This window comes from Ambystoma mexicanum, chromosome 1q, assembly GCF_040938575.1.
Source record: "Ambystoma mexicanum isolate Mex_15411 chromosome 1q, UKY_AmexF1_1, whole genome shotgun sequence".
NCBI lineage: Eukaryota > Metazoa > Chordata > Amphibia > Caudata > Ambystomatidae > Ambystoma > Ambystoma mexicanum.
In genome coordinates, this window is record NC_090922.1 from 1,415,114,278 (window position 1) to 1,415,128,419 (window position 14,142).

Sequence of the window (14,142 nt, forward strand, 5' to 3'; positions counted from 1 at the left end):
TGAGAAGTAGCAAAGTACATTGAAACTAGTTAGTAAAGTAACATTTTGTGTATGTCTACTATAAATTGTGCATTGACTGTATGTCAGCTACAAATGATCGCTAATTGTTATGTGCCCCTTCTGTTCATGTAACTCACCTATCAATAAGATGCAAGTATTCTTGTAACCTCCTGTGAACTGCGCCTTGATTCCCTTGGGTCTGGCGCGCATGCAACTAAATAAACAAAAACACTAAATGTATATTAAAGTATAGATTTATTATATTTACACAAGATATGTTTTAAAATACTTAGATCATTGCACCAATACACATAGGAATACTTTTAGATACTTTACAAAGGCAACTGTTTAGTTGGGTATTGTGGTTACAATTGTTAAGAGTATTACACTAATGACAGTTGTACCATACTATCGGTAATAACGCACACAAAGATATACAATAATTGTATTTAGTTAGCAAAACCGCATAAGATAGTCTTTTGAGAAGGCAAACAGTTGGTTAGTCAAGCAGCAGAGCTTGATGTACTAGAGGCAGTTTTGTTTTATTTATTGTGCATTGTAAGGTGCTTACACATTAAGTTGTTTCAAGTGCCCTCAAGGCAACAGGAAGGGAACCTGGGAATGGAAGGCAAATATAATAACAATGAGTAAAGTGAGGCGGTCCTACTAGGCCTTGTGAGCATTCAGGAGGAGGAGGAGGAGGGGGGGAGAGAGTAGGGGAGGGAGGGAGAGAGTAGGGGAGGGAGGGAGGGAGGGAGAGAGAAGGGGAGGGGGGAGACAGGGGGAGATATATACAGGTGCTAGTAGTACCATGGAGTGAAGTGCTAGGGAGTAAATTGCAAGCAGCTGTGAAGTTCCTGCCAGAGATCACTTGGTAAGAGTGTCATCTGCCAATACAATATGTGCAGGCCTGTGAGATAGAACAGGCCAGTGGGAACCCAAAGGCAAGTGCTGGTAGTGGGTGGAGGCTGGAGGTTATTGGGATGGGGCGGGGGCAGGACCCAGAAGGACACATAAAGGGCCCTGTTCACCAATCTCAGTGACTGTGTGGTTTAGCAAGGAAGGGAGAGGATGAAGGAGGAGGTCAAAAGGAGTCTTGAGGAGCTTCTGAAATTTTAGGAGATCCGGCTCAACGGAGAGGTAGAAGGGTGGGGGGCTCTTTCGGTGAGGAGGCAGCCCAGGAAAGAGGTTGGCCACCAGCTTGCTTTTTGGAGAAGCACTTGACACGCAGAGTTGGTGCCGGAGGAGCATAAAGATCTGGAGGGAGAGTATTTGGTGAGAGCCAGTTGTAGATAGCGTGGTCTCTGGCCCCAGACAGCCTTATGGATGATTCAGAGGGATTTGAGTTTGATCCTGCAGCAACCCGGGAGCCAGTAGAGAATTTTTAGGTCTGGAGAGATGTGGTCCCTGGGCTTGAGGCCGAGGTTAAGTCTTATATTCTGGATAAACTGGAAGGGACGTAGAGCGGAAGAGGGTAGATTAAGGTAGAGGCTGTTGGAGTAGTCCAGTCCAGTTCTTCACTGGTTTTCAGGTGAGCAGTTTCCATGCCTCTTGATGCTCGGAATCCAGCTTGATGGTAGTCTAGTCAACCAACAAGCTCAGTGTGCTGTGTCAGTTGGGGGAAGGTCAGCTTCTCCAAGAGTTTCCCAAGGAAGGAGGTGATGGAGATGGGGGCGAGGGAGCTATGTTAGCCAGACCCAAGGGGTCGGCGGAAGGTTATTTTCAGGAGGGAGTGCACAAGAGTGCTTGAGTGAAGAGGGGGAAAGACCCAGTAGCAAAATAGTGATTGAAGAAATCAGCAAGTGCCGGGGCGAGAGAGCCGATATTGTCCTTAAAAGTTTGGGAAGAACAGGGGGAGAACTTCATAGATCAGCCAATTCTGACCACATCGGATGTGATGGGAGAGAAGGAGGAGAGAAAGGCAGAGGGGGGAATGGGAGGCCATAGGTGTCAGGGGCCTGGGAGGAGAAAAAGGAAGAGAGAGTGCTCAAGATGTCCTGAGTTTTTGCCATGAAGTGTGTGGCCAATGCATTGCAGACTGCCTGAGAGGGAAAAGGGGAGGTGGAGACTGCCCAAGGGTTGGCTTGTTCCTTGCAGATTTTAAAGAGTTCAGCCATGTTGTTGGATGCACCAGATACTCCAGCCTGGATGTAGGCCCTTTTCTTGGAACAAATCGAGTGTTTTTATTCCCTTTAGAAAAAGCGACAGGCCAGTGTGTCGGAGGGTGAGCCTGAGGTCTGCCACTTCCGTTCTGCAGCTCTGCATTTGCATTTCAGGGCTGCACATTCAGAATCGTGCCAAGGGTTACACTTGGTGGCAGGTTTCATGCGGCTGCTCATGACTGGTGCAAGAATGTTGAGAGTGTTGGCACGATGAAGGTTGCAGAAAGCGGAGTCCGAGGTAGAGTCTGTAGTGGGGGAGAAGGGAGATGAAGGTGGATGTGTAGGCAGCCGTTGACGCTCATTTCATCTGAAGGATGTCGGTGAACAAGGTTGGCAGAGTTGGGGGAGGTGCTGTCAGACGGCAGCGAGGACTCCGGTGAGAGGAGGGGTTGGTCTGACCAGCAGAGTGGGGCAGAGAGCAAAAGATCTATATGAATGATGGCTTCGAGTGGGGGGGAAGGGGAGGGAGGGAGGGAGGGAGGGAAAACGTTGTTAAAAGGGACGTTCTGGATAAGTTGCGCTAATAAAAACCTATCAAATTCAGGAAAAAAACTTTGTTAAAGGACGTTATGGTTCAAAGTATGGTTTTCCTTTACTGACATATCTAAGCCGCATAGTTTTCTTCAGTAACAGTCAGGAAGTAAAAATTGAAAAGGTACTATATTTGTAGACTTAGGGTCAAGTCATATCATATGAAACATATATATAGCGGAAGACACAGGCTTCAAAGGGAGCAATCCCTTCTGTGCATGAAGATAATCATTAGAGTTATCAGCACTTTCTCATAGTTTTATTTTTATTACTATATCTTCCCTGTATATGCTCATATTTGTATACATTGTACTCACACTCCTTTCCTTAGGGTTCACTGACATCATTTGATACACATACATACAGTAAGTAGCAGCTTTGAAACAGAGCAATCATTTCTCTGCATAAAGATAATCAGTTAGGTTATGAACTCTTTCTGCTACTACTTCTGCTTTTTTTTGCTTACTTCTCTGTCCCTGTATGTACTCATATTTGTATGTGTTGTCTCTTTTTGTTTTGTCTGTATTAAGTGTAATTATGTATTAAGTGGGTTTTATTAGCTACTCATTACATGTTCGATTATGAATATTGCGCCTTCATCATGTATACTGCACACACTGCCTACGTTTCTGCATGTGTTGCTTAGTATACTGGATAAAACTTCATAATAGAATGCTATTTATATCAATGCATTGCTTAATGCACTAATTAGCTCATGATATTTATTCAAAGGATCCTTCACATTTTTTGGTCAACATTATAAGAATCCCTCCTACAGAGTTTTAATGAAAAGTAAATGCACATGTGATGTCATCAATGACATTTGTGATGTCATCTTTGATGTCCTGGGTGTTCGTGTTAGCAGTGCACGGTGGCGCGAGTTATGGTTGCTTATCTTACCATAACTGCCGAATTTCAGCGGTTTTTCGGTTTTACTTTGAACCATAACGTCCCTTTAACAAAGTTTTTTTACTGAATCTGATAGGTTTTTAGTAGCGCAACTTAACCAGAACGTCCCTGACTTTATATACATGTAACATAGAACATACTGAACCTCTAGCTAGTGATTTCGATGTCCGCGGACTCCCGCCATGTCCTCGGACATCTCGAAAATCTGAGCGTGGTGAATGTGAATTTAAATAGTTTGCCCCATTTCCCCTTTGAGGTTGGCTCTGAAAAGAGCTATTTTTTTTGCAGATGCTTGACAGACACCTGTTATTTTGTATTTTGTTTTTCTTACTTTACTCCTAAAATCTTCACATAACCTTCTCCAAAGCAACCCTTACATTCCAAAACAGAATGGCATTTCCCATAAAAGATAAGGAAATGCCATCTTCTTTAAAATAAACAGCATTACTGGAATCAATATTCTCATTATTACAGAAGAACATACCAACTCTAAGCATGAAGGCACACATGCCTCGGTTGATTACACACCTAGTATTGTTTTGATGAGGACAAAAAACTGAACTATTGTCCCATATTGCCCCAGGTACTAATCCAGAAAAAATACTTTGGCATTTGAAAGGATGTTCATTACTGCTTGAACCAAGTGTTCCAAATCTGCCAACAAAGTAGGGGCACTGACATAGCCCAAATGGAAAGCACCATAGTGCAAAACTACCACATGGGGACTGTTGATCCTGCCCATATCTTCACAAACTTGTACAGTTCCCTGTACATTGCAATCAGGCACAGTGCTCCACACCACCTCCACTCCTTTAACATCAAAATTCTTTGCAACATGCCTGCATTGAGCATACTGTTGTAAACCATGCACAAATATATCTCCGAGCACCAATACCCTGACTTTCTCCACTTCTGCCATCTTCACTACACACAGTCTCTTTGAACAAAAATCCACAACCTCAACATCTGATTGGCTGATCCCTACAGTCTTCTTTCCATGCTGGATTTGCTGGAAAACACCGGATGTAGCACGCCCTGTCCACAGACCGCAAAACTCTTAGACAGCCCTTCTACCATTTCCACTTCATTCTCTGTGCCATTCCCTCATTGGATACAGCTAAGCAGGCACACAATAAGGAGAACGTCGTCAGAACACCCCCGTTTTGTTAATTTTCGAACATTTCAGGACACCGCGAGTGTTCTTAGACCACTTTCAGCTTGACAACGAACAATACAGAACGTCTTCAGGACACCCCCTGCGAACATTCCAGGACCCCACAAGTATTCTTAGAACACTTTCACCGAATCCAATCTGTTTATTTACGAACATTTCAGAACAGCCGTGTTGTCCGCAGAAAAATCGAACACAACAAAAGTGTCTAGCACATAAAAAAAACAGAACATTGAACCTATCTCATACTCCCCCCGCCCTCCCCAAACACTCTTACACACCAACACACTCCACTAAATACAATTTTTAATCCAAGTTTCACTGCGCTGTCCGCGGTCGTCTGCGAATGCAAGATGGCGGGTGCTACAGAAAATCTGACGCGCTTCACGCACCACGCTGTCCAATCAGCGAACACGTCAGATGTCCGCGGACATAGCGCAAGCCGCTCGGCCAATCAGGGCACTGTCCGTGGAGCGAACCGGGAAGTCCGTCCGCGAAGCGAACAGAGACATCACTAATTTTTTTGTCTTACATTTTTGTCATTTTAAAAAATACTACTGGACGGATTTACACCAAACTTGCAAAAGCACGCTTACGGGACCAAGCCCCCACTCCTGCCGCAAATGTGGTGTAAATCCGTCCAGTGGTTTGGGCTGTAGGCGTGCGCAAAGTTTTTTTCCCATTATGTCTATGGGAAAAAACAAAAGTTTTGGGACCCCACCTATAACTTTGCCCCCCCTGGACCAAACCTCTCCAAACTTTGCAAAGAAATTCAGAGTGGGCCATATACTTTTTTTGCACAGTTTGGTAAGGATTCGTCCAGAGGGAGCGAAGTTATAAGCCGCCCAATAAATGCTCTTCCTATGGAAACACCAACTTAACCATAACTACATTACGCTACCGCGTCCATGTAATATATATATAAAATTGGTCACCCAGGTGAAGGAACTTGGGGGTAGATATGAGGAGAGAGGAGGAAAAATCAGCCCATTCTGAGAGGAACAGGGTGATGGAGCCAGGTGGCCTGTATGTAGTGACAATGATCAGGGAGGAAGTGGGAGAGATGGCTAGCTTGCAGACCAGGCTCTCAAATAGGTATGAGGTAAGAAGGGACCCACTCAGGGAAAATCAGGGCAACTCCACCACCAGCACTGTTAGGGCAAGGTTTGGAGATTATCTTATAGAAGGGAGTCAAAAGCACTGACTGAGCTGGTTTTGAACCATGTCTCAGTAAGAGCGGGGATATCGAGGTTAATGTCTTCAAGGAGCAGGCAGATGTCAGCAGAGTGTTTGATAACAGAGCAAGTATTAAGCATTGCTAGATGCAACAGGACACTGCCTCAGAAAGGTTTTCCGATGAGGGGTACTGGGGCATGGTACACCAGTTGGAGGAGGGGGGGACCGAGAGAGGGGGAAGGGAGTGGCAGGTGTGGGATAGAAGTTGATAAGGGATGGCAAGCGACATTCGAGGAGACGGAAATTGGTTGAGTACCCTGAGCCATGACCGTGCCATTGCGATAGACCTTGATGATACCCTGGATGTTAAGCCCACAAAGAGTACTTCCCATCTAGTGCCACCATTAATGGGTAAGATGTGAGAGGAGAGAGAGTAGAGATAAGATGAGGAGTCCAACAATCTGGAGAGGGGACACAAAAGAGGATATCAGTGACCATCTGTCTGGAAGTTGTGCTGACGGAGCTGTCTGCAATGGGTAGCCCAGGGTTAGTGGTCAGGATTTCTTAAACTTCCAGATTTCGTGAGAGAGGAAGGCTAGGTCCTATTACAGCAGTTGGAATAGATAGGGGAGATGGTGAGTGCCATAAGGGTGTGTTAGGGAGAATTCTCTGTTAGGCTGAATTTCCTAACCTAGTGAGTCCCCCAGCAGCTTTGCTGGATTTTTGGGGTTTACTTTTTCTCCTGCCAAGAGTGAGACTTTTACCCTCACTCTTGGACATGACTTGAGAGTGTTTCTGTGACTTACTATGTGCTTAGGGGCTATGGGGTATTTTTTTCCCATAGGCTATCATTGGTTTTTTGAATGTGTGTTACACAGCACCCTCAGTGCAGTAACACAGGGGTGTCATAGAGACCCCCAAATATAGACTCCACACCCTGGGACTGACTACTGTCTCCCTGGGTCTGTAAAGTCACCATTGACTTTACTAGTCTTAACTTAGGAACTTAACCAGTACAAACCATCATACTGTGGAAGTACTGGTAGGGGCAATTAGATTGCCCCTGGGTCCGTTGTCGAGGGGGTACTGTCCCGTCCCCCCTCGCCGAGTTTCTGGCTGGTGGCAGTGGATACCACGGAAATATTCCACCGGAATATTTCCCAATGGGATTTCCCCATTGATTTTAATGCACCTCTTTTTGGTGCAATGTTAAAGATAACGCCGGTTTATTTATTTAATATAAATTCACCGGTTGGGATTTTTTGCCAGAACTCGCCACCAAAATGGCGTCTAGGTTCATTTCAGTAACCCTGAACCCGAGTCGAGCCTTTGTTCCACTTTTGGCGGGCTTCTGCACAGAAGCCCTCCAAAGTGGTGCCATTCTGTCTGGGTACCCTTGGGGGTGTGGGAGGGGGTTTAGGCACCCTGGACTGAGTTGCCTTGCCAACTCATGTCGCACTCTGGTGTGATTGGCCCAGGTGGTGAGCCACCCCGCTCACCACTTAGCATGTTTGAGTGACAGCTAGGCTGTATGAATGGGGGTTTGCTGCATAAAAGCAGGGTTTTTGGGACTGGTTCTTCAGAAGTCGCCACAGGACCTGAGAAGCCGAAGAGGGAGAAGCCGAGCCGACCTGCCAAGATGACACCACCGGTGGAGCCCTGCGGAACCGTCTCGCCACTTTTTCCGACGACAGAGAAGATCTCCTGCCGTAGAGTCTTCTTCCCTTGACTGGTGGGGACAACCAGTTTCTGCCTCCTTTTCGCCGCCCTGAAGCATCTCGTGGCCGCCTTGCCTGCGCCAAGCACCCCAGCAACCGGGATACCACTTTTTACCTCAACCGCGAAAGAGGGGTAACATCCTTTTAACCGGAAAAACTCCACGGCTGGTTTCTTCCCTGGTAGTGCAACGACCTCCAGCTTTCCTCCACGACGAGATCATCTCCTCCTCTGGACGACGCCGCGACTTGCACCCACTACCAGGAACAACTACCACTGCTGGAGGATCCTTTCCATTTTAAAGGTACCGTGTTCCGCCCGGCTTCCCTTGCCACTGATTGTACAGGGTAGATTTAACCCTCGGCTCTCGACCCTGGGTAAGCCTGGGACACCCTAACTAAACTTTTCTTAACTGAGAAAAACCTTTTCTACTCACCTGTAAAGACTTGTGACATTGTTTGATCTTGGGCCTCTTTTTGCCTGGCTTTCCCTAGAGTGGGCCTGGCAACCGAACTTCCTTGCTCCTCAATAGACTGCCTTGCTAAACTTACTGTGAATCTCTGAAAAGTGTTTTACCTTGCTGTTTTCATTACTTCTGCCTTTTCCCTCCCTTTTTAACTAACTTGTTGGAGTGCCATCTAACGTTAAGCGCTCACCTCTGTTTGGAAATAAGTGGTGTTAACTTAGACTTGTCCAACCAATAACTAGGGATGTACATATAAGTAATAGTGACTGTGTTTTGACTTACTTACCTTTTCTGTGCTAGTGTAATTTATGAGTGTGTCTTTTAAATAAATAATTATATACTTTTACACCTAGCTCTGGTCAGTGTTTGCTTGTACTACTGTGCCTCTGTACCTATTATGTATGCTCTGTATACTGCCTAACTCTTCTTGAGGGAAGTCTGACTGCTCAGCCACAGCTACCAGGTAAATCTGGGTGGTGCGGACTGCTACCAAGTGGGTTTACTGCCAAACACCTGCAGCCTTAAATCTTTTGCAGGGGTCCCAGAGGGAACTGCACAGGTTTCTGTCTAACAGGGTGGAAGATGGAGAGACTGCACAGCACGAGTACAAACTAACCAGGCAGCCTAGTATCCAAAAAAGCAAAAACGGATGCAATAGAAACTCTTGAGTACCAAAACTGGGGGTGAAGAGTAAAAAACAAACCAGGATTAGAATTACTAAAAGGCACAAATGCATTAAGGAGAAGGGATATAGTAAGCGTAGAAAAACAGAATGGCAAAGGCACACATGGGTTCAACAGCTATTCGAGTTAGTAAAAAGGTATAAAAATGTCCAGGACATGACTCGCAGGTATTCTGGCGCAGCAACGTTCCAGAGGCACATGTTTGTGAGGTGGCAGGATACATGCTGGGTAGCTGTTCCATGTGGCTGATAGGTGGTGCAGTGTGTGGTGCTACGGGGGCGACGAGATGGGGCCCTACAAGGCCTGGACAGGTACAGACGGGGGCCTTGGGGGAGTGAGCCGGCTCACACGCCTGCCGGCTATCCTATTGGCTGTGAGATTCCTTATGGCGAGGAGGACTTGGATGAGTCGGATTGCGTCTGTGGAGCTTCACCTGGAGCTCAGCAAAGACTTGGACGGATTTGGACTTGGCAAGACGATGCACTAAGATTGGGTTAGCAGTTGCCTTATATTCGTGGTCCGCTGCTCTGGAACGCAACAGCCCTCTACAAACAGATTTTTCCTTATGGTTAGGGATCAGACCTTAAAAGTGTTAACCTTCGCTAAAACTGCCTCTAGAAACTTAAGCTCTGCTACTGTTTGACTAACCAACTGTTGTCCTTCCAAAAAGACCTTATGTGGTTTCGCTAACTAAATATAATACTGTATATTCTTGTCTGTGCGCTGTAATACTGATAATACGTTAGAACTGTCATTCGTGTCAAACTCTTTAACAATTCTAACCGCAAGCAACTACAAACTAAGTAGTGGCCTTTGAAAAGTATCTAAAATTAGTCCTATGTATATTGGTTTAATGAAATAAGTATTTAGATATTTCTTGTGTAATTATAATCTATATTTTATATAAATGTATTGGTGTAAGTGTTTCTTTAATCTGCTTTGCTAACTGGGTTCAGTGTACTTACCTACAGCTCACATCTTCCTCTAATGATAAGTCTGACTGCTGTCACTCTACCAAGGTTCCATGCGTAGTATAGACTGATACTAAGAGTTGGGGACCTGTATACTATTGGGATAGTTTTGTGAAGTCTTGCTTCAAGTGGACTTTAGGAAAACCCCCCGAACAGCTGTCCAATCAGAACAGCCAGCCCCCCAGTGGGCACTGGTTCCATTCAGGCAGACAAAGGGCATGGGAGTGAAAAACTCCCCCCTTGCCCCTATCCAACTTCCTGCCTACCCAGACACACTAGAGGCTAGGCGGGGGCACCCAGGGGTTCCTGCCAAAGGTAAAACACAGACACAGACCTTCCCCCTCCCAGAATGGAAGAATGGCTAACTAAGAACAACCGCCGCAGAAATGGCAAAAAAAGAAAGGAGCCCCCATCTTAGAACATAGGTGACCCTATTGTACACAACTAAGACTGTGAATAAAGGTTGCAATACAAAATAGCACAATATTTGGTAGAAAACATCCACTGCCACCAGCCATAACTAGAGGGTTGTCTGTGACTTTAAAGGAGCAGAAAGAAGGGGGGATACTAGGTAGCCCCCTGCCACTACACTTAAGGCGGTGTGTGCATCTCTCATAGTATCAAACTTATTAGGAGGGATACAAAGTATCCCTCTATCCTTACTACTGTAAGTAAGGATAAAGAAATAATCTCAAAAGGAGAACCCAAAGGGTTCCCAGCAACACTGCCCATAAGGATCTGTGTGCTGCAAAAGTTAAACACAGATGCCTTAAAAGAGATATGTAGAAAGGTAGATTCCATAGTAAAGGTAAAAAATGGAACAGAGTTCCAAAAGACAGAGCACATAAGAATGAGTGAGTGGGAAAAGGCTCCACTCATTCAGGATAGAAAGAAAAAGGTGCAGAAGTCCAACAAAAGTGCTGGGGTTCTCACTAGGAGAGGGGATGAAGCATAACAATGATAAATCTCCCTAACCGCATTGTAGACCGAGCAGAAAGGGAGACTTCAGGATACATGGAGATAATTTAAATGTAGAATTTTAGTTACACTACACATAATCAAATATTAGAGGCCACACAACATGCTTTGTATAGGCTGACATCGAGTGACAGCCGCAGCGTATTACACGTGTTTTTAGTTTGAAAAGGGATGTTGACTCAGCGTGTTTGTCATATTGTCCCCAGTGTGATTCTACTGTTCCTATGATCCCTCACGCTTCGAGGTCCCTCAGAATATGTGTTTCTGACTAGAGGGCGTATAAAGTGTATACGTGGAGAATCGGTAAGCTGTGAAAAATCTGATTTGCCCTAGTACCTTACACTCCAAGAGGGGAGGAAGGGCGGGTGCATGTGAATCTAAGCAAAAACGAGCATCAGAAATAAGATTACAGTAAGTAATTTATGCCTTCTGAGGCTTGCTGATATGCTTAGAATCACATGCTTTGCATGGATTAGCGAGTAGTACTTGGAGAAGGTGGTGGGGTGTTTGAAGGTAGAGTGGCAGAAAGATAGTGGCACAGGGGGCTGTGTTTCAACTTCAGAATGTGAATCTAAACAGAGTTGTGTGAAGGTATGAACAGAACTCCAAGTGGCAGCTTTACTTCAAGTGTCACAGCTTGTGGAATCTGCTTAGATCACATGCTATGCATAAGCCGACATCTAGTGGAAGCTGCGGAGTAGTATAGTAGTTTTCGGACCTCGGAAAAGGGACGTCGACAGGGCGTGCCAGTAATACTATCCCTAATGTTACGTTCACTGTACCCATGGTCCTTCACGCGTCGAGGTCCCTCGGATTATTTTTTTCCGCCATTGTGAGCAGTCGCATTAAGCAGAGTTCAATTTCGGCTAACGCCATTTGCTTCTGCAAAGTTTAAAAGGGAGTTTCTCTTTCTGTCCTTTTACGCCCGACACTATGCTCTCGACGCAGTGAAGATGAAAAAAAAGGACAAGCCTCCGTCGGACAAAGTCAACTTTTGACTAACCCCTTTCGGCCTGGGAAGGTCCTAGGCCCTTACTGTAGGGAGATTGGGGGTGGTCATTATAAAATGTAGTTTTCCTCCCCTTCCCCTCATCACCCGGCTGCGTTCCCGAGACATTGGAAATACACCCTTTAAATTTTGACCAAACTGTAATAAAAAAAAAATCTGCATCGACAAACCGAGTCTGTAACCTTTGTTTAAACCGTGACCACGACGAAGGGCACTGTCAAGCTTGTAAGCTCTTTCAACCCAAGATACTTAAGGATCACTGAACGAAACGCTAAGGCCGCCATGGACGTGGAGGGAGACTCCAGTGACTGCAGCACCGCCGCCTTTTCGGACGGTAATGGTGACTGGGAGCAGTCACGTACCCAAGCGCTAGGCCCTGACCCTGGGAGAAAGGCTGGCGGCTCTTCTTGTGGGGACTACACCTGGCGGCAGGAGCACTACATCTTCCCACACTAAACACACAACCCGTGGCGATGTGTCCGCTATGCCAGACAAACGCCGAGATTCACCGTCTAGGGGCAGATTGGTGGATTCCCTGTCTTCTGGGCACTCCAAGTCACGGTTGCCTCATGACGGCCCCATAAGACAAAAGACGCTGCCCATAAAACATCTACAACCGAACGCCAAACGTCAGCGGCTGGTAGGGAAGACAAAATATTCAGGGTTATCACACCTGATTGAAAAACATGTTCCAGAAACCCTCCTTAGAGGTTCTAATTCCAAAGAATCCTCCTCCAAGAGCCCGAATCATAAGCACAAGTCCCAGAAAACCAAAATCCATAAGGAAAAGTCTCAGAAAGGTGGAGAACACTGTAACTGCCCCACAAAAGGAGGGGGGAGAATGTCTCACGATGAGGGGGAAGGCCCATTAATTGAGGCCCTACATAATAAAGATCTAACCCAAAAACCTACTGTACCTTACTCTGCGGTTTTCCCCAGCTCAACTAAGTGGTCATCAGAAGACATAGATAGTTATGTCTAGAATGTCTTTCTTTGCAGATTTCTTGGAAAAAAGCATAATGCCTTAGACGTTTTCAAAATACACCTCCAACTGATCAGGCCTCAAGTTCTCAGCCCAGGTCTTCCACTATTCAGGCCCTGTCTTCATCCCAGCCTCCAACTAAGAGGTCTCGCACTGCAGACCTTTATGACATGAATGCAGACGCAGAGGGAGATCAGGAGGATCAGGAGGAGAATGAATACTATGATGGTGATGATAATAATAATAATGATGATGATTCTTCAGAGGTTTACACTAGACTCTCCAATTCCACAAGACTCTGCTTTACCAGATTCCACAGTGGATAATCAGCCAGTATTTAATGATCTCTTAAAGCAGCTCAGCACTTCGGAATTGAGACCCACAAAACTCATCAGGACAAAGATTTTGCACAGGATATCCTGGGGTATGAAAAAAAAGCAGGCATTGCGTTTATACCCTTCTTAAAGTCAGTTTAAAGGAGAATCCAACCCTTGCTTGAAATGCCCAATCAAACCAGGGCAGTCGATCCACGATTAGAGAAACTATTCCAGCCGGCTTCATCTGATCCCTTATATATCAGAGGACAGCTTAAACCAGATTCACTAGTAGCCACAACTACCCGGAAGAGGGCGGGTACACCTCTGGCCTCTTCAGAAGCTCCTCCAGACAAGGAGAGCAAGAAGCCATGGGTAGGAAGGTGGCAACTTCGGCAGCGTACCAAGCTAGGGTCGCCAACAATTCCACACTATTGGCGAGCTATGACTGCAACAAATGGGACAAAATTACGGCCCTTGGTGATTCTGCTCCAGCGCCTCTAAGAAGTAAGCTTGCCCTTGTAGCAGCTGAAGGCAAAGCTACTGCCAGCAGTCTGTTAAAAAATAACCTCAACTCTGCAGACAATGCCGGTGCATAATTGCAGAAGGAACCATTCTCAAGCGCCATGCTTGGCTTCGCCAATCCGGTTTTAAACTAGGGACACAGGCAACGTTGCTCAACATGCCAGTGGAACCAAATGTGCTATTCGACAAAGCAGTTGAGGAGGCTCTGAAGTCGGCCAAAGAGGAGTATGAAACTCTCAAATCTCTTGACCAACTTACCAATAAACAAACTGGGCAAAGGGGCGAAAACGATTTTCATCGTTTTCACAGACAAAACTCCCAAAGATGTTCAGGCTATGGCCAAACCCTGAATTCTCCATGGAACAGCAACCAGGGTCGAGCGTCCCAGGGCTATCCTAGAGGCCAGCGCAGGTCCCACAGCCGGTGGAGAGCCTCCACTTCCAGAGGAGGAGGCACGCCTCCAAAACAATGACAACCCGCTACTGGTCTCCTCCCATGCCTTCCCAGTAGGGGGACGTATTTCAACTTCACCCACGCTTGGGAGGGAAT

General features: G+C 46.0%; 1 protein-coding gene across 1 annotated transcript in view; it reads left to right on the forward strand.

Moving 5' to 3' along the window:
• The window catches only part of POMGNT1 (protein O-linked mannose N-acetylglucosaminyltransferase 1 (beta 1,2-)), a 532,666-nt gene that overhangs the window by 365,060 nt on the left and 153,464 nt on the right, over positions 1–14,142 (forward strand). The window lies entirely within an intron of this gene.